The sequence below is a fragment of the Suncus etruscus genome, chromosome 11, assembly GCF_024139225.1.
Source record: "Suncus etruscus isolate mSunEtr1 chromosome 11, mSunEtr1.pri.cur, whole genome shotgun sequence".
In the NCBI taxonomy this organism is placed as follows: domain Eukaryota; kingdom Metazoa; phylum Chordata; class Mammalia; order Eulipotyphla; family Soricidae; genus Suncus; species Suncus etruscus.
In genome coordinates this window covers 54,169,818-54,189,978 of record NC_064858.1, presented here as the reverse complement: position 1 = coordinate 54,189,978, position 20,161 = coordinate 54,169,818, and the positions used below count along the sequence as shown (strand labels likewise).

Here is a 20,161-nt window from a genome sequence, read left to right as displayed (position 1 = left end):
CAATGAAATTATACTAGATTCTGTTCTTGAAGAAAAACCATCAAAATTTGTTTCCATTTCTTTACCAGCAAAAATACAAGAAAAGCAAAATAATTATTTATGTTCAAATAAATGACTTCTTTCAGCAAAAGTTATTACCTATACATATCTTAAGTAGTTATTTTCTAGTTAAAAAGTGATTATGGAAAATATAAAGAAATGGTTTAGGAAATATAATGAAATATTTTAGCCAAAGGCAACTGAAAATGTTACACAGTTTGAGACTCTAGTTCAGAAAGGGAGTATGCTTTACAAATTCTCCAAAGGTATGATCCTATGAATGCTTTTCTGTGACTTCTTCCCAGACCTTGAAGAATGAAAATAATTATAAATCATGTGACAGGGCCTAGAAACCTAAACTGTATTGGCTTTACCATAACTACACATCAGGGCTGGCTTTATTATGCCTTTTACTCATAGAATCTAATTTTCAATACTTTATATGAATTCCTTGCTTATACCTTTTATAAAGGTGCTGTTCTCACATTACTGATCTTCTCTTCCTTTTAACTAATAATTTAATTAATTTGAATTGATCAAATCATGCTTTCTATTATGTATTCATAATTACTAAGCTAAAACAGAAATGATTAAAATAAATGCATAGTTTCCCATATCCTGAGTATATCCTCTTCTTTTCTGACTGACTTCATTGATTCATCTTAATAATAATCACTATCAATTGTATTTTTTCTTTTATTGTGGTGTAGATCACACCTGACAATGCTCAGGGGCTACTCCCAGCTCTGTGCTTGGCTGTCACTCCTGGAGATGCCAAGGGGCCTTGTGTTACCAGGGAAGGAATCTGGGCTTCCAGCTTGGAAAGCCTGTTGTTAGCCTGTTGAGTTGTCTGCCTGTTTTCACTTTAGGTGAATGATATTTTTTTAATTTTTATATAAATAAATTCTTTAATGGAATGACTGTGAGATACACAGTTACAAAGTTATTCACGATTGAGTTTCAGTCATACAATATCCAACACTCTTCACCAGTGGCACTTTCCCACCACTGATGTCCCGTTTCTCTCCTGCCCTACCCCCTCCTGCCTCTGTAGTAGACATTCTCTCTCTCTCTCTCTCTCTCTCTCTGGTTTGCAATATTGTTACTGAATGGATATAATATATATCCTTTTATCTCCTTTCAGCACCTAGTTCTTGTCCAGAGTGATCATTTATAACTTCTATTGTCTTTGCTATAATTGCATTCCCCTGCTATTTGTGTCAAGCTTCCTGCCATGGATTGGTCTCCTCATTGTCATCTCTATTGTCTTTGGATATTATTGCCATACTATCATATTTTTATATGCCACAAATGAATGCAATCATCCTATGTCTATCCCTCTCCCTCTGACTCATTTTGCTCGGCATGAAACTCTCTATAACCATCCATATAAAAAAATTTCATGACTTCATTCTTCATAACAGCTGTGTCATTTCCAATGTGTACCATAGTTTCTTTATCCACTCATCTGTTCTCAGACATTTGGGTTGTTTCCAGATTCTGGCTATTGTAAACCGTGCAGCAATGAACATAGGAGTGCAGAGTGTTTATCTACATGGTGTTTTGAGCCTCTAAAGTATATTCATAGGAGCATTATTGCTGGATCTTATAGAAGCTCAATTTCTAGTTTTTTGAATTGGCCTGTTATTTCAAAAAAGACTTGTGGTGATTGCATTTCTGAGTTTGTTTTGTTCTTTTTTATCAATAATTCAGACTATTTTCCTGTATCATTGAACAATATTGTGACTCAATATAATATTTTTGCATTGTTCTTTCTTCCCCTTATAATTTTACAGTCATTACTCCATGGCTTCACCATATTCACTATTGATATGCAGCCTGAGATAGCTGTTTATAGACAATTATCTTTTTCTTGCCCAGATCCCATGCAATTTATTCTTTCTCCCCAAAATTCAATAGCATAGCCAGGTGTTGAGTTTCAGCATCAGAATGTTCTGTAATACAATACACTGTTTAAGTCTGCTGATATTGTCCTTATTTTGGATCACCTTTGTCTCTTTTCTATATATTTTAGTTTATAATTTAATCTTTTCATATTTTTGTTTTGGGGGCCACATCCAGTTCTGTTAATTCTCAAGGGACCACCTTGGATGCCAAAGACTGAACCCAAGTTGGTTGCATGCTTGACACTATACCCACTGTACTATCTCTCCTTCCATTCATGCCATAATTTTTTTTTTTTTTGGTTTTTGGTTTATGGGTCACACCCAGCAGTGCTCATGGGTTATTCCTGGTTCTATACTCAGAAATCGTCCCTGGCAGGCACAGAGGACCATATGGGATGTCGGGATTCGAACCACCATCCTTCTACATGAAAGGCAAACACCTTATCTCCCTGCTATCTCTCTGGCCCCCATTCCATCATTTTTATTTGTTTTCTATGTTTGTTAATCCCTCTGTGTTACTAATTCATTTTTCAATGATGTTTATTTAGTTTCTTTTCTTTTTTTTTTTTTTTTTTAAATATGGAACGCTTCACGAATTTGCGTGTCATCCTTGCGCAGGGGCCATGCTAATCTTCTCTGTATCGTTCCAATTTTAGTATATGTGCTGCCAAAGCGAGCACTATTTAGTTTCTTAATGTTTCTTTTTATCCTAAAATTTTTTTTATTGAATCACCATGGATTGTATTTTATTATTTTATTTTTATTTTATTGCCACACCCAGCAGTGCTCAGGGTTACTCCTGGCTCTGTGCTCAGAAAAAACTCCTGGCAGGCTTGGGGACCATATGGGATGCCAGAGATCAGGTTATTTATTTCAAGTGCTTTACCTTTTTTGTTGTTGCTGTTGTTGTAGTTTGGGGTATTTAGGAAGGCAACCACTTGCAAGGCAAATGCCCTACCTGCTGAGCTATTGCTCTGACCCCTGAATCACCATGGATTTTAAAGTTACAAAGTTATTCATGGTTGAGTGTAGTAAAACAGATTAATTATGGAGGGCTAGATGGAGGTGGATGATGGTGAAATGGATGGATGGATGGAGAGAGGCCTTTCTCCTCCAGCCCGGACCATGCTCCTGCAACTCTCCAGCCAGTGGGTCTGAGGGTTCAGGGTAGCCACGAGGAAAAAACCCATAACAATCAGGTTTCAGGAGACATCAGCTTTATTCAGGGCCCTAGCCGACAGGTGTGGCTTCTATCATAACCTTTCAAGCAAGCTCCATTAGTTGAGTTTCAGTCATAAAATGTTCCAAAACTAGTCAGTCATTTGACCAGTGACCATTCCCACCACCAATATTCCTAGTTTCTATCCTGCCTCTGAGCCTACCTCTATGGCAGGCACTTTTTTTTTTGTTTTTTTTTTGTTTGGGTTTTTTTGGGGGGTGCACTCCTGGCTCTGCCCTCGGAAATCACCCCTTGCAGGCTCAATGGTCCATATGGGATGCTGGGGACCGAACCCTGCTCGGCCAGATGCAAGGCAAACACTCTACCTGCTACAGCAAGCACATACTTTTAGCTTTCTGTCTCCTCCAGAGTGACCACTTCCTTCCACCAATGTCATATAGTACCCTTCCCTGACCTACCCCAGCTCCCACCAGCCCCTACCCTTAAAGGCAAATTTCCCCGTATTTTCTTGCTCATTGTTCTTTTTGCCCTTGGGCGTTTGTTATTTCCCCCCCCCCCAGGCTTCTTTGCTGCATATGAAAGAGATCTGTCTGTGTTTGTCCTTCTCTCCCTGACTAATTCATTCAGCATATTATCCCAGTCCATTCATATAGCAGCAAATTTCATGACTTCATCTTTTCTTATGGCCAAGTACTATCTTTCTAATTCATGTGTTGATACTCATTTTTTTATTTATTGGGTCCACTATTTCTGTTTTCATATCATTCATATCTTTCATAATATTGTCTTTAAGATTCAACTGTTAGTGAAAAAAATTTCTTTTGGTTTTTTGGGCCACACCCGTTAGATGCTCAGAGGTTATTCCTGGCTACACGCTCAGAAATTGCCCCTGGCTTGGGGGGACCATATGGGATGACGGGGGATCGAACCGTGGTCCTTTCCTTGGCTAGCGCTTGCAAGGCAGACACCTTACCTCTAGCACCACCTCATCGGCCCCTAGTAAAATACTTTTTATAGTAAGAAATGCACAAAAATATTTACTTCGTTGTACTTGATGAAATTTTAACATTTTGCTCCTTAAGCAGTGCCCATGCATTTTATAATCTTGCTTTTTTTCCCTCCTTTCTTCCTCTTTTCTTCCTTTCCTTTCTTTAACCTTATTTTTATCCTCTTTTTCTCTTTACTCCTTTGCATATCTACCATCAATTTTTTCACTCTTCTGGGGTGAAACTTTTTTCAGACATGTTATAACTTCTTAAATCACTTCTTTTCACCTTCTGCAGGATTCTCTCTCAGCTGAGATTTACTGCCTAAATCTATTTACATATTTTGAAGTCTGGAGAAATTGCAGAGAAGAGTAGAAATTATAGAGCTAGATAGTGCAAGCTATATGCAATCTTAAGTTTCCAGAGCTGTGCCTTCTTAGATTTTGTTGAATATTCTTATTCTCAGTATTTATTTCACCAAATGAGAAGGGAAGTGGGAGATTATGAGAAATTCTTTTAATATTAAGTAAGATGTTCTATACAAGCTTCTAGCTTCCTGGGAAATAACCAAGGGTTTCCTCATCACATACAGGCTGTCCTGAAATCTTGATTCCCTGAAGTCAGTCCTTTGCTCCCTTCTCCCATTTTGCATATTTCCATTACTCCTTAGTGAAGTGAAGACAAACAAGGAAAATTGCTATGTGTACATTTTTCAAAGTTTACGTTGTTAGAATTCTTAGTTTTGCAAACAATTTTCCAGGAAGTGAGAACAGGGTTAAGAACCAAGCATACTATAACTTGCTCTAGAATAATTTTTTTTGACTTCTAGATTTTAAGTTTATTTACATCTGTATATGTTCCCTTCCTTCATAGGTTCTACTGAGTTATTTATTCCAACTGCTTTACCTTTTTATTGTTGTTGTTGTTGTAGTTTGGGTATTTGGGAAGACAAATTCTGGGATACAATGGATTTTGCCATCTTTATTCAGGCTCTGGATATATTTTGGAAATAGTACGTAGAGGTCTTACTGATTAATTTATTTGGAGAAGAGGCAGGAAATAATCAGGAATAAATAACTTCTAAATATTTGGCTCTAACAAATAGACAGTTGAAAAACAGACTGGCTAGTGGTGGAGAAAAAATTAAGAGTTCTCTGTAAAGCACTGTGAAGTTGGTCAAATCAGGTAAAGGGGAAGGGATCTCCTGGGCTGAAGCTCATGAGAGAGATGCTTGGTGTTTGATGGTGTCTCTCATCACATGTAGAAAGTGTGGAATGAGAGGAAAGTGTTTACCACATATACACTAATCAAGATGTGATTATGTATGAACTTTGTTAAAGGATCTATGTAAAGTGTTCTTAATTCAACAGATGCCTGTCATAATTCTGTATAAGCATAAGGTTCATAGTTGGCACAAATTTGTAACATAGATCAGATGACATTTTTTATTTCAATTGAATAACTATGATTTACAAAGTTATCAATAGTTGAGTTAAAAGCATATAATATTTCAACATCAATTCACCAACAATGTCATCAGTGTTCTCATGCTGTCATTCCCCTCTCCCAACTACCCTCCCCTCTTCCCTGCCTGACACCTTGGTAGACACATTAAAGTTAAGCAATTTCAGCTTACATCTCATGTTTTCCGTGTTGTTGAGTCTGCTTTGGATGTATAGCTTTAGCACTCTTCCCCAACCCCAATATAACCAAAACGATTACTTCCCTTTACTTGTTCATGTTCCTTCATTCCTCCACTTTCTCATCTTTCCTCTGCCTTGATTTCTTTTCTTTTTTTTTTTTTTTTGTTTTTTTTTTTTTTTTTTGGTTTTTGGGCCACACCCGGTAACGCTCAGGGGTTACTCCTGGCTATGTGCTCAGAAGTTGCTCCTGGCTTGGGGGACCATATAGGACACCGGGGGATCGAACCTCGGTCCGTCCAAGGCTAGCGCCGGCAAGGCAGGCACCTTACCTTCAGCGCCACCGCCCGGCCCTTGATTTCTTTTCTTTTCTATGCTTGTCTACCCTGTGTTCTGGGTCAAGGATAATCTAGACAAGGCCCTTTACTACATCATTATGAACATTTATTTCATATACCACAGATAAATGAGATCATCTTGTTTGTCTTCTTCTGCATCAAAGACTGAACAGATAGCATTTTAAGAGATGAGAATCTTTTGGGGCATTGGTCATACCCAGCGACACTCAGAGGTCACTCCTGGCTCTGCGCTCAGAAATCGCTCCTGGCAGGCTCAGGGAACCCTGTGGGCTGGATGGGGTCAAACTCAGGTCCATCCCAGGTCAACCACATGCAAGGCAAATGTCCTATCACTGTGCTATCTCTCAGGCCCAAGATGAGACATCTTATACTTTCCTCTAGCTCTATAATGGAGTAACTATTAAAGTGTTTCATTTATTTTCTTTTGATCAGAGTTGGGGGTGCTTGGGCCACGTTTAGTGAAGCTCATGGTATACTCCTATCTCAGTGCTCAGAGATCACTTCTGGAAATGCCATCGGGATTATATATGGAGCCAGAAATTCAACAGGGATCAGACCATGCAAGTGTCTACTATCTCTCTAGCCCCAACGTAATTTTTAAAGGTCATTTCAACTGACTTTCAGATATGTGCAAATCCATTATATTTGGAGATGTTAAGTCACAACTTAAATAAAATGGCTGTAAAAGAGCCAGAACTCCATTTGTTTTCAAAGTGAATTCTATATATATACATATATATATTATTAAATATGCATTTTTACAATTGATATATGCCTTTTGTAATGGTGTGCATTGTAAAACACTGCTCAATCTTTATGTCATGTGCCTAGTAGAAATTACACAGGAAATGAAGTTTCCGTTCCACTGCCAGTAGTAATTGCAATATATGAAATAATTATATCAAAAACATATAATCCTTTCAGGATGCCATTACCTTTAAAGCACTTTACTCATATTTTACTCATAACACAGCTTCTAGCCATTTAATCTCTCTAAACTTTCCACTCTTTGTTGTATTAATCCATCTTCCCTCTAGCTCTATAATTCAGCATAATTTATTTTAAATTATACAGTTTTATCAAAAAATGTGAAACTATTTTAAGATCTTATTTAAAAAAGTTAAATGCAGATAGAACCTTGAAGTTGAGGTGGGAGGTGGGAGAAATTGACCATTAGATACCAAAGATTCACCAGAAGGAGGAAATCATGGGAGTTTTGATCAACTCTGGCGGTCTCAAAACATATCGTCCCTCATGCTTTTGCTTATGCTCTTTCAAATCTTATCAAAGTGTTCCTGGTCACATCTGTCACTTTTTCCTGCATTCAGTTAGAAGTAATCCTGCTCTTCTTTGAACTCCCAATTTTTCATGCCTTGCATGTAGGTAGCATAGTTTATGTTACAAGGCCCAGTGAGATGCTACACTATTTAAGGGCAGACGCAATACTATTTTAGGGTTCATGTACATCTAGATGTAAAGACTGTAATTGGAATTCAGGCTCTAGTCTAGAAAGGAAAATAGCTTTTCTCCAACAAATCTGTGATATTTTTGGAATGATATTCATTAGTGTTCAGGTGCAAGTCTTAGTTCTGTGGTATCCCAAGTAGACCATACTCTTGGACTTGATTCCCTCTCCATGAAATGGAGACATTGATATGGGAATTTTCTGGGTTCTGAGCACAGACGTTATGCATGTGAGCACTTGTTTACCAGAGAAACTCAGCAACTAGGGCAAACAGTTCCATTCCTGTGCTACTGAATACAGGAACATCATCAGTGATCTTAAGCTAGTTCTCAGGAATATTGCGTTGAGTTTTGGGAATCACTGCCTTCTCCTCAAACACCAACAAATTGTTTTCTATTTCTTCACTGATTATGAGTAAGTGAGATTTATTGACCACATTTCATGAAGCTTATTTCTCTAATCAAAGGAAGTAGGTATGGCAATAATATGAGGTCGAGTAGTAGTCAGTAAAAACACCACATCAGATTCTAATACCAGGTACATCATATGCAGTTTAAGTCTTCATTCATAATAGGCCTTTATTTAAAATTTGTATGCTGTTATGAAGAACTTTTTGGAATTATATCTCTGTCTGCATACACATGAATGAGAGCATTTTACAGAGTCTGCAGAGGATTGGGCTGTGGGTTTGAGCCTTTGAAAGCCAGCTCTCTCTGCCCCAGTATAAGCTCTGCTTTTGCAGAGTGGGGTATGACTTTATGACTTTCCCAGGCTTGGGGGGACAGATGGTTGTTGTCTAGATCAGGCTGTTTATCTTGCATTGAGGTGCATTGGAAATGCTTTGTTGAACTCGGACATCAAATAATTTTATGATCCCAGGGAACTGTTGCTCTGACACTGAGATTTTATGCACACAGTCCCAGAAGTGAGATGGTTAGCAAAATTTAGATTTGCTCCTAATCCACTCTGCCTTCCCTGCCCCCATAGTAAGATGTAATGTGTTCAACTGTTCTATGAAATGTAAGAAGTAATTGGGATTCCTGACAGTGAACTAATTACTCAGAACCATTTAATTGTCTTTTAAACAAGCATCACCCTTTCAATAAATAGAAGCCAGTACATTAAGGACTTGTTGGAATTCCTTTATTTGTGAAACAGTGCAACTGAAAAATGAGTAAGGTTCAGAAGATTCTTTTAAAAAGAAAAGTACTGGCCATTGTTGTTCATAACCCATTTGAAAATTGACTGTTCATTACTGCATAGTATTTCAAGATATAGACTATGGTAAATCAACAATAATATGCTATTTTTCCATAATGCATTGTTAAGCTTTATTAACATCTTAATGTGGAGTCTTATGAAATTTCTCTTTACCTATAAAATAGGAATTTTTTTTACAGTATGGCTGTTACTTGCCCAGTTGCTAGGTAACAAGGCAGATCTCTATAGCTTTATCTGAACATGCAGCAGATGATTTTTTTAGTGACAGTTATTTATAGCCAATCTATTAAACCATGCTATATTGATAATGATTAAATAGACTACTGTCTGACCGACTGACTGCACATTTGCAAAAAAGAAAGGTGTGCAATAATTCACAAAACTAAGTTCTATTTTTTAAGCAATTTTTAGTATTAACTACTAAACAGGGGTCCTCAAACTTTTTAAACAGGGGGCCAGTTCACTGTCCTTCAGACTTTTGGAGGGCCATATTATAGTAAAAACAAAAATTATGAACAAATTTCTATGCACACTGCATATATCTTATTTAGAAGTGAAGAAACAAAATGGGAATAAATACAATATGTGGCCAGCGGGCTGTAGTTTGAGGACCATTGACTAAGAATGATCATCAGTTTTCTAGCAGAGCAGCAGTAACTAGATTGTTTGATAATCCTTCCAACAGGCTGATTGAAATAAAAAAAAAAGATTGTCATATCTCTCTAATTATACTGCATGCCATTTGGGAAGGAATATTTTTAATACTAGGGTGTCCATTCAGATGTTACAGTTTGAATTATTTTGGAAATTGAAAATTACTCTGTATATCACCTGTCATTCCTCATATTCTCATCACTCAGAAAGCCTAACTCTACTGAGAAGCAGCAGTTGATTTAGATTGTTTTTTTTATCTAAGTAATAGAGTAAAAAAAACCTTAGCAGCCTGTGAGAGGTCTGGAGCTGTTAAGACACACCCTGCCTTTATCCAGAGCAAAGATGTTCCTCATCCTTCTTCTTTCCTTTTCACCTATCCTTTTGATATATAAAGTCCACCTTTATCTCAGTGATCCCTTCCCCTCTTGGTTGAGAAATAAAGAGGTATCAGTTTGACTTGGTATGCAGAGAGACCATGAGGTGAGAAACAAACTGACTCCATGATTCTCTCCTGACTGTCTTGGTTTATTAATTCTTCACAGCTACCCTTCTTCAGACCCACCCATATGGGGTGGAAAATAGTGTGGGGGTGATTTTACAGGGGCCAAAGCTTTGAATGCAGAAGACCCTGGGTTGGATTCCCATTGTCACATGATTTCCCAATCACCTTGAGAAGTGACCCTAGGAACATAGCTGGAAGTCACTCCTGAGTACCACGCCTGTAATTCACAACTACAAAAAAAGCATTAGCACAATTGACTGCTGTTCTTCTTCTTTTTTTTTTTTTTGGGGGGGGGTACAGAGCTGAGAAATCATAGCAGATCATTGATGCTGCATAATTAACAACAGTATTTTGTTAAAGACCTTTTAATAAAAATGACCATTGAAGAAAAGATGTGCACTGTAGTGAATTTTCATGACAGGGAAGGAGGAAAACATCTAGTTGTACCTTTTGTGGATTTTAACCATAATATTTGCTTTTACTCAAAAGGACTCATTCTCTTCACTGTTTCTTCATCTCTGTCAGGAGACATGAGAAGTGTACTACACTTACTCCAAGTCATATTTTTCTTGACAAATATACTGGTAAATTTAGATTGTTATTAGATAGAATTTATGCATTGGATGGTTAGCTATTTGTCACAGTCTCTTTTTTTAAAAAAAAAAGTCAATGGTAACTTATACTAGATTGGAGAAAGGATATTTATTGAATTTTGCACTTCTGTGGAAGAATGACTAATATTTTTATCAGTAACTTGAAATTATGGTACAAAATTTCCTTGATAGCATAAAGTATTGGAATATATATTGTTAGCATTTAGGTTAATCATAAAAAATTTTATTTATAGGCGAGGAGAATGTAGCTCAGAAATAAATCATTTGCCTTGTATGTAGGTGTGAGGCCCTGGGTTTGATTCCTAGTAGCGCCCAATTTTCTTTAGTTTGTCAGTCTGTAACATAAAATTCTAGGGCAGTATTTTTCAGAAAGTATATTTCAACGGTAACAAGAATAATTCTGTAGAAACAAAAAATATTGACAAAAGAAACCATTACCTGTCTATTCAGGGAACTCAAGATAACCTTGTCTTTAGAAGTCAGCATACTAGGAAACTAGTTTATATGGAAAATAGTTTATCAAAGAAAATTGCACTTTAATAATGCTGACTAATTAAGTGCCTATCTTGAATAAAACACAGTTCCTGCTGCCTGGAACACTATCAAAGCCACCTGGAATGATTGATGACTCAATTTCCACAGTCTCCAGTAAACCATGGGCCAAGCATATATGTTAGTGACTATGGCTGAGCAATATGCAAGGCAATTCAACAATAAATTATTTGACTCAACATTATAGTGCTCAGTGACTAAAGTGGCAATTAAATATATGAAAGTAAAATGAGCATCGTCACCCAGCTTTTTTGGGGGATAGAAAGGTTTGTCTTCTTTCTGGAAAGCATGCCTTTAGGTACACCATCATTTATTATAAAATAGAAGCAGCTCTTATTAGACAGAGTGGAAACAGATGTCTGTTTGCCATATAATAATATTTCTTCCCTTATAGAGAAATTTTCTATAGGATTTCTTTCAGTAATTATGAAATAAAACCCAGTATTTATGTATAACTTCTCAGGAATCCCTTCTTCATGTGAAGCTAGGTATATTTGTGGATTCTAGTTAAGGCTAATTTATTTTTTTATTTTAGATTAGCATGTCATTGCCCCAAACCTACCCATGTGATAGTTCCTTTCTTTTATGCTTTCTTTTAGGGAGTTGTTTTTTTTCGGATTTTCAGAATAACAAAAGATCTTGCATATTTTTGGTACTTGCTACTAAGTCCTTTAAAATTATTTTAAATTATTTTAATGGAAATTTTGCTTTCTCTTGATTAGTAACTCTGGTAGGAAAACTAGGAAATCCTAAATTTAACCTCTTATTGTCTCAATTTTAAATTCTATCTACTGTTTTTTTTTAAAAGAGTGGGTGAAGGAATCTGGTAGTCATTGAAGATAGAATTACAGGTTTGATTTGGGGTGGGGGTATACCTAGTGGCCACTTACAGATTACTCCTGACTTTGCTGAAAAATTATCCTGGTAGGTTGGTGGGGACCATCTGCGATGCCAGGAATTGAACCCAGGTCAGCCACTTGCAAGGCAAGCATCCTCCCAACTATGCTATTGGTTTGGCCTGACGCTCTGACCTTATGCTCCAGCCTGATTTGATTTTTCTTTTTTTTTTAAACACCAGAGAGTCAGCAACTGGGGAAATATTCTGATACTTTTGAATCATTATTTATCACTTTCTTCCAAAAAGGGAAAAGCTAAAGAGTCTCCAACTTCAGCTTCCTTTTTGTTTATCCACGCATTGTGGAACTTGTCTGAGGGTAAGAATAATATTACATAATCATTTCAAAAGCAAATGTTATTTCTGATGGGAAAGTATGTTTTTAATCATTTTATCTGTGTTTCTGGGTCTGTGTATATATGACCCTGTGAAGATGTCAAGATAATTCAGTAGCTGAGATATTGAACACCTGTATATCTTTATCTAGACCCTATGAATTTAGCAATTTGTTTTAAAGACAGGGTTAATGGAACTTTTTCAGAAGACCTCAGGCATGCTTGGAAGAATTTTCAACCAAGACTTAGCAAATGCTACAAAAACTTAAGAGGAATAGGAATGCAAAGTGAAAGGGGGTGAGAAAGTATGGACAGAAGAAATAAAGTAAAATGAGGGCTCGGTTTGATCCCCAGCACCCAGTATGGTCCCAGAGCCCAACTAGTAGTGATCCCTAACTATAGAGCCAGGAATAAGCCCTGAGCATGACTGGGTGTGGTCTCAAAACAAAAACAAAAAGTAAAATGAGAATAAGCAAAAAAAGTGACACTTGTGTACCAGACCATCAGCATACAAAAGTAGAGGTGGCTGCATTTTTCTCAAGTTTGTCAAAAGAGAGCAAGCTTGAGGTGGCTCCTCAGCCCGTGAATGGCCAATTAGCTCTGCCACTAATTACTTGTGTGTGCTTCAGGGAGAATGCCTCAACTCCACACTTCCACACCTCATTTTCTTCCTCTGTACAATGCTGAGGTTGTCTCCGCTGCATGGTTATTCTGAACTCTGCAAGACTCACAGGTAGGCAGTGGCCTGATGCACAGCAGGTGCTGACTAAGTGCTAACTCCTACTGTAGTGGAGGATGCCTATGTTCATTACAGCCATTATAGTCATTTGCTTGCATCCTTAGTCCTAAAGTGTCTGTGTATAACCAGCAAAGACCACAAATAATGCTTTCAAATCAGAAAGCTGGACACTGATAGGACAAGAACTTAAAGCCAGAAGCTTCTCAGGGTGGCTCTGAGGATACCTGTATGGGGCCTGCGGTGCATGTCTTCAACCTGATGTATATAATTCTTTTGTTTGTTTTGATGGAACTCAAGATACTCTTGGCACATTGTTTGGGGGGTTGTTCCCAACACAGCACACTGGGGACCATGTGCTGCCAGAGATGAACCGGGTCCTTTCACATGCAGAGTACTTACACTCACTCTTTGAAATACCTGTCTGGCCACAGGTCTGATTCTGTAAGTCTGCTTTGTTAGGCATTGCTTTGGGAGATGCACTGAAATCAAGGCATTAAAAAGAAAAAAAAAGTTATGGTTGTAAACATACTTAAATTTTGAAGGACTGTTCATAGGAAAAAAAAAAATATTTTGCTTGCAGATTTATTGGCTGAAGCAACCTCCTATATACCATTGTTTTTCCAGACAGGTGCCCTGCCCTCGTGGAGCTTCCTTGAGGGGTGAGGATCAGTAGGACATAGTTGTTGAATTAAATAAATAACGATGGTGCTGGATGGCAATGGATGGCGATGGATTTTTCTCTCTGCCATCCCAGGCCACGTGGCTTCACAACCCCATCCAGCCGGTGGGTCCCAGGCCCAGGTGATCGGCGTATTCAAGACTCACTCACAGGCAGGCATTAGGAAGCATCATCTTTATTCATGCCCTATTCACCACATGTGTGTGGCCTACTCATAACCTTTCAAGCACTAGTTATTCTTGGCCCTGCATCTCAACTTCTCTTAGCCATCTTTCTTTGGCCTCCATCTTGGTCAAAGACCAAAAGAGGCAAAGAACCTAAAGCCAGCGAGCGCAGCAGGGCAGAGAGACCCTTAATTCCCTGGCTTCAGGGTTTATCTACCTATTCCAAGACCCCTTCCAGGAATGGGCGGGGTTTTGCAGGTAAGGTTACACCTAATATCTGGTTCCCAAGACCCCTCCCAGAAATGGGTGGGTCTTAGGTAGCTACACCCAAATCCAGGGTCTCAGATAGGTACACCAACACATAGTGACCTCAGACTCTTGTTTACAGAGTCCTCTGCTGGTTATTTATAAATGGGAGAGATCCTGGGCCACTGTGACTGGTTTTCATTTTTTTCCTGCTATTTTAGAAAATAAAATTTTTGGATATGGGCTTGTGGCTCAGTGATAGAATGTCTGCCGTGCTTCTCTGAAGGCCCCAGTTGGATCTCCCAGAACCACCTCACATGACTGGGTATGAACTGCACTGTGTTTATAATGCCACATGTGCAACATCACACACACACAGCAACAACAACAACAAAGAAAAATAAAATAATATTCTCCTCTCTTTTCTACAAATAAATATCCTTGTTATGAGGTATAGGAGGGAGAAAATAGTGATAAGTCAAAAAGAATTAAATAATTTGGGGCTAGAGAGATTGTACATCAGGCAAGGAACATGCCTTGCACATGGCCATGGGTTTGATCCCCCGTATTCTATATAGCCCCCCAAGCCCTGCCAGGAGTGATTGCTGAATTTAGAGCTAGGAGTAAGCCCTGAGCACTGCCAGTTGTGGTCCAAAAACCTAAGCAAAACAAACAAAAAATGAAATAATTTGCATCTCTCTACAATTTTAATATATCATCTCCCAAATTGTTATAGATGCAATTTTTAATGAAAACACTGGAATATATTGTATATTCATTCACAAACCATTGTTGAAGTAGAAAACAAAGGTTGAGTTAGTTTTTCCACTCAACTACATGGAGTTTGAAGACAGGTACTGAGTATGAGTAGACCATTCATGTTCTCACTTACCTAGTATATTTTTATTATATATGTAAATGCATACATTTTTATACAAAGTATATATTGGATATTAAGAGATAGGGTTATAAATAAATTACCAGATTCTTCTTCCTAGCTTTTAAATTTTAAGATTAAAAACAAAAATAAACCCAATTGATTGGGTTTTGTTTGTTTATTTAGAGTTTTGGTTACATTTAATAGTGCTCAGGACCCAGTCCTGGTTCTTTGCTCAAGGATCACTCCTGATGGAGTTTGAGGACTTTAAGCAGTGTCAAGGACCAAATCTGGACTGGCCAAATCAAAGCAAGCACCCTCCCTACCTGCTGTGCTCTCTCTTTAATTCCTGCTAGATGTTTCTTGATGCAAAGAGATAAGAGTAGCTGGAGAATTCTTAAACCAAAATCTTCCTATTCTTCATTAACATCCTATCAGAACTAGATTGTTTTGTTTATTTGTTTGTTTGTTTTGTTTTGGGGTCACACCCAGCAGCACTCAGGAGCTACTCCTATCTCTATGCTCAGAAATCGCTCCTGGCAGGCTGGAGGACCAAATGGGATGCTGGAATCAAACCCAGGTTCGTCCTGGGTCGGCTGCATTGCAAGGCAAAAGCCCTACCACTATGCTATCTCTCTGGCCCTGTTTTCATATTTCAAACCAGAAACCAAAACCAAACCCATCCACAACACAATAAATCCCCAATTATTGGAAGATCGAATCACTGCTTTTCTTTGACTTGATAGCTTACTCAGGCTTGCCAAACAAAATGAAATCTTTTGAAGAAGGAGAAATAATAATTAGGACTTTTTTTGTCACTTATTTCTTTTTAATGAATTTCAGCCTATTTTTCTACCCAAGAGATGGACCAGGAAGTTATTTCTTTAAGTTGATTTCAAAGTACTTTGACTCATATTTTTCTATTATTTCTAGTTATGAAAGGGTCAATATTGATAATATTGACAATAGTATGATTTGAGCATTTTCTGAGCCATTAACAGGTTTGACGATAATAATCAAGATGGCACTTCAGCTCCAGTTCATTCCATTACCTTGAAAAAAGGTAGGATGAAAATCAAAGCAGGGATTCATTAGGTTGTAGGTAGATTGCAATCCAGTGTCCTCATAAGTGCCTATCACTTAACTTCATAATGTTTTTATGAGTCACTCAGACCCAAACTGGCCCCATTAGATTGGCTGTGTTGCTATTCTTGTTAATTACATGTCATCTAATTGCATAATTTAGCTATATATGCATAGTGACCCAAAGGCCAAGTGCTTTTCTTTATTGTACAATTACTCTGAATAAACTCAGAGTGAAAATGAAATTTAAATATCTGTGGTAAAATTCTGTTTCCAAAAGTCTAGTTTGACTTTTTGTAACTATTTGATGCATAATTTTTATAAAAAGAAGACAATAAAAATATCATGCAATTTCAACCTGTGATATAAAATTATCAAATTTTATCTTATGTTGTTTATCTTTGATTTAACTGAAAAACTGATATCCCCATAGTTTCCATTGTGGGCGTCTTGCTGAACATTCTTAATCAAATTCATCAAGTTTTTCTAATCATAGTTCATTCTAATGATGTTTCCTATTGTCAGATGAAACACAAAAGATTAACCACATTAGTTTTCCCAGTTTTAGATAGCATTGTCTTCCATCTGAATTCAAAAAATGTAATTGGACACCTAATAAAGTCTGGGCCAAGCATTGTGTTAAAATCCCAAAATGCAAAATGTGTAAGGCTCACCATGTGGGAGAGAAACAGTTGTAAAAGAAAATCTGTTCAATTACATCTTAGATTACAAATTGCCCTGGAGTCACCAAGGAGGCCTGCTTGACTAGACCTCAAGAGGATGGAGAATGATTTGGATAACTGACATGAGTCTAAAGATGAGAAGGAGTTAATTGGGAAGACCTGAGGAAAAAAATGAGGGATAATGTATCTTGAGTAGGAAGAAGGGCATGTGCAAAAGTCAGCTATGCTTCAGGTGGTGTCTTGTGAAACCACTAGGGTTGCAGTACTGAAGAAGAACACAAATAAGAGAATAGGAGGCTTATTATTTCTGCTTTCTAGCACAAAACTGGTCTGATTATTACTAGGAAGAGGTAAGGGCCACTTTGGTATAATGTGTATACCTCATCTCCTTTAAATTTTTAAAGACCAGCCCCTTCTTCTATCTTCTTTATGGGAACAAACCAAAATATGACCCCCCAATTGCTTTTAAGTCTATCACCTTCATTTCAGGTCCCTCTTACCCAGGACACTATATCACCAACTTTAGAAAACAATAATCTAAATTCTAGCATTTTCAACTACGGACCACAACCCCATCTGGGATCATGGAACTGAATGTGGGTGTAGTTGTAACAAAATATTTGGCAACAGTAAAAGCCCGTGTTTCATTTCTGAGCAACAAAGGGTCACAATGGAAAGTATTTAAGGACTGATCCAAATGATGACATTTTTAGGGCAGACAAATTGAGGTAGGTCAGAGTGAAGCACTATAGGCCAACAAACCGCTGACTGCTGTGATTTCTCAGCATGTGATAGTGATGCTCAGATTATCATCATTGTTGTCCTTTCATGGAACATTGCCACTGTATGGATGCTAGTGAGCTTTTCATTCTAAGCCCTGACCTGCCTTGGCTGCAGATATGAATATCCCTGAGGATGTTGCTGCTTGGGGCCTGTTGAATCAGCATTGCTCAAGAGCTTGCCATGTACCTCAGGCCAGCAACATAGAGACCTAGGACAGTGACTGCATCCCATCCATTACAGATGCATTCAGGATTCTAGTAAACCACAATCAACGCCATGTAGACAAATTTAAGGAACAGATGGGAGGATGGACCCAAAGTCTCCCAAGACAAATGTCATCTGCATTTCCTAAAAAAAGGAAGCACAACTCTGTGTGTGTGTGTGTGTGTGTGTGTGTGTGTGTGTGTGTGTGTTGGAGTGGGGGTGAGTGAGGGGACTGGGATATCCAAGTGCAAGACATACACACTGACATACAGAAGAGGTGGTGAGAACTGAAAATTATTCAGAGTGTGGAGAAGGAGGACAGTTGGTAAAGTAGTCGAAGCCACCAAAATCAGAAGCTGTAGTCATTCTCCCCTTAAACAGGACTTGTCCTCCTTGAATCTTTGATGTTATTATCCAAAATATAAAGCCCCTTCCTCTTATAAGCATTGAGTAACCTGGAAATTATTTTCCCTTGTACCATGTTACTTCTACCCTTCAACTCTGATAAGATAGCATGTAAATAATATCTTTATTTTGTAGCTGCAGATCAGTTGTGTTCTGAAACACCTATTTAAAAATACTTTTAATTAAGCTTTGGAGTCTAGGTTACATAGTTACAATGATGTTATTATTTATGGCATTGATATACAATTATCACACCTCATCACCAAAATGCCTAAGACTTTCCTCCATTATCCTTACTACCAGTTTAATTCTTCTTTCACTACCCTTCCCACTTCCATGAATGCCTTCTCCCACCACATTTCTGGATGTTCTCAGTTCTGCAATTCAAGTCCAATAATGTGAAAAACACAGAGTAAAGTGGTAGTGTGGGGTTAGACTCAGGCTTGCAAATTTACTGTGGCAGGCTGATAAGATGGAGGTTGTTGTTGGGTTTCCAACAATAGTGAGGGATGTTTAAACCCAAGTAGAGGTGTGATTTTTTTCCTCCTAAGTATGTCTTTTTAAAATTTGTTTTCTGCTCAGAATGAATCTATTTGAGAAGAATCCACTTTATAAGGTCTCCTCGAATTCTTTACACAATATTGGTTCATTTCAGCTTTGAAACCTGGTGCCCCCTCTCTGGAGGCATTATTAGTGTTTGCCTTGGGCTTTGAACCCAAAATGATAGCTTCAGAGATTTTTTTATAATATTATTATTTTTTTTTTGTTTGTTTTTGGGCCACACCCGGTGACGCTCAGGGGTTACTCCTGGCTATGCGCTCAGAAGTCGCTCCTGGCTTGGGGGACCATATGGGACGCCGGGGGATCGAACCGCGGTCCGTCTCCTAGGCTAGCGCAGGTAAGGCAGGCACCTTACCTCGAGCGCCACCGCCCGGCCCCTATAATATTATTATTTAAACACCGTGATTACAAACATGGTTGTGGTTATGTTTCACTCATGTAAAGAACAATCCCTTCACCAGTGCAACATTTCCACCACCAATGTCCCAAATCTCCCTCCACCTCACCCCACCCCCACCTGTATTTTAGACAGGCTTTCCACTTCCCTCATTCATTAACATGGTTATGATAGTTCTCAGTATAGTTATTTCTCTAACTGCACTCACCACTCTTTGTTGTGAGCTTCATGAAGTGAGCTGGAGCTTCCAGCCTTCCTCTCTTTGTCTTGAGGATTATTGCAAAAATGTCTTTTTATTTTTCTTAAAACCCATAGATGAGTGAGACTATTCTGCATCTATCTCTCTCCCTCTGACTTATTTCACTCAGCATAATAGATTCCATGTACATCCATATATAGGAAAATTTCATGACTTCATCTCTCCTGGTGGCTGTATAATATTCCATTGTGTATATGTACCACAGTTTGTTTAGCCATTCATCTGTTGAAGGGCATCTTGATTGTTTCCAGAGTCTGGCTATTGTAAATAGTGCTGCAATATAGGTGTTAGGAAGGGGTTTTTGTAGTGTATTCTTGTGTTCCTAGGACATATCCCTAGGAGTGGTATAGCTGGGTTGAATGGGAGCTCAATTTCCAGGTTTTAGAGGAATCTCCATATCGCTTTCCATAAAGGTTGGACTAGATGGCATTCCCACCAGCAGTGGATAAGAGTTCCTTTCTCTCCACATTCCTGCCAGCACTGTTTGTTCTCATTCTTTGTGATGTGTGCCAATCTCTGTGATGTGAGATGGTATCTCATATTTTTTTTGATTTGCATCTCCCTGATGATTTGTGATGTGGAGCATTTTTTCATGTGCCTTTTGGCCATTTGTATTTCTTTTTTATCAAAGTGTCTGTTCATTTCTTCTCCCCATTTTTTGATGGGATTAGATGTTTTTCTCTTGTAAGGTTCTGTCAGTGCCCTGTATATTTTGGATATTAACCCCTTATC

At 38.1% G+C, this 20,161-nt stretch overlaps 1 protein-coding gene and 1 non-coding gene across 2 annotated transcripts in view; one reads left to right on the top strand and one right to left on the bottom strand.

The window, feature by feature from the left end:
- ANKS1B (ankyrin repeat and sterile alpha motif domain containing 1B) overlaps positions 1-20,161 on the top strand; it is a 1,587,094-nt gene that overhangs the window by 1,393,653 nt on the left and 173,280 nt on the right.
- LOC126023431 (U6 spliceosomal RNA) lies at positions 2,520-2,626 on the bottom strand. Its single transcript, XR_007500554.1, has one exon. It is a non-coding gene; the product is annotated as a U6 spliceosomal RNA (small nuclear RNA).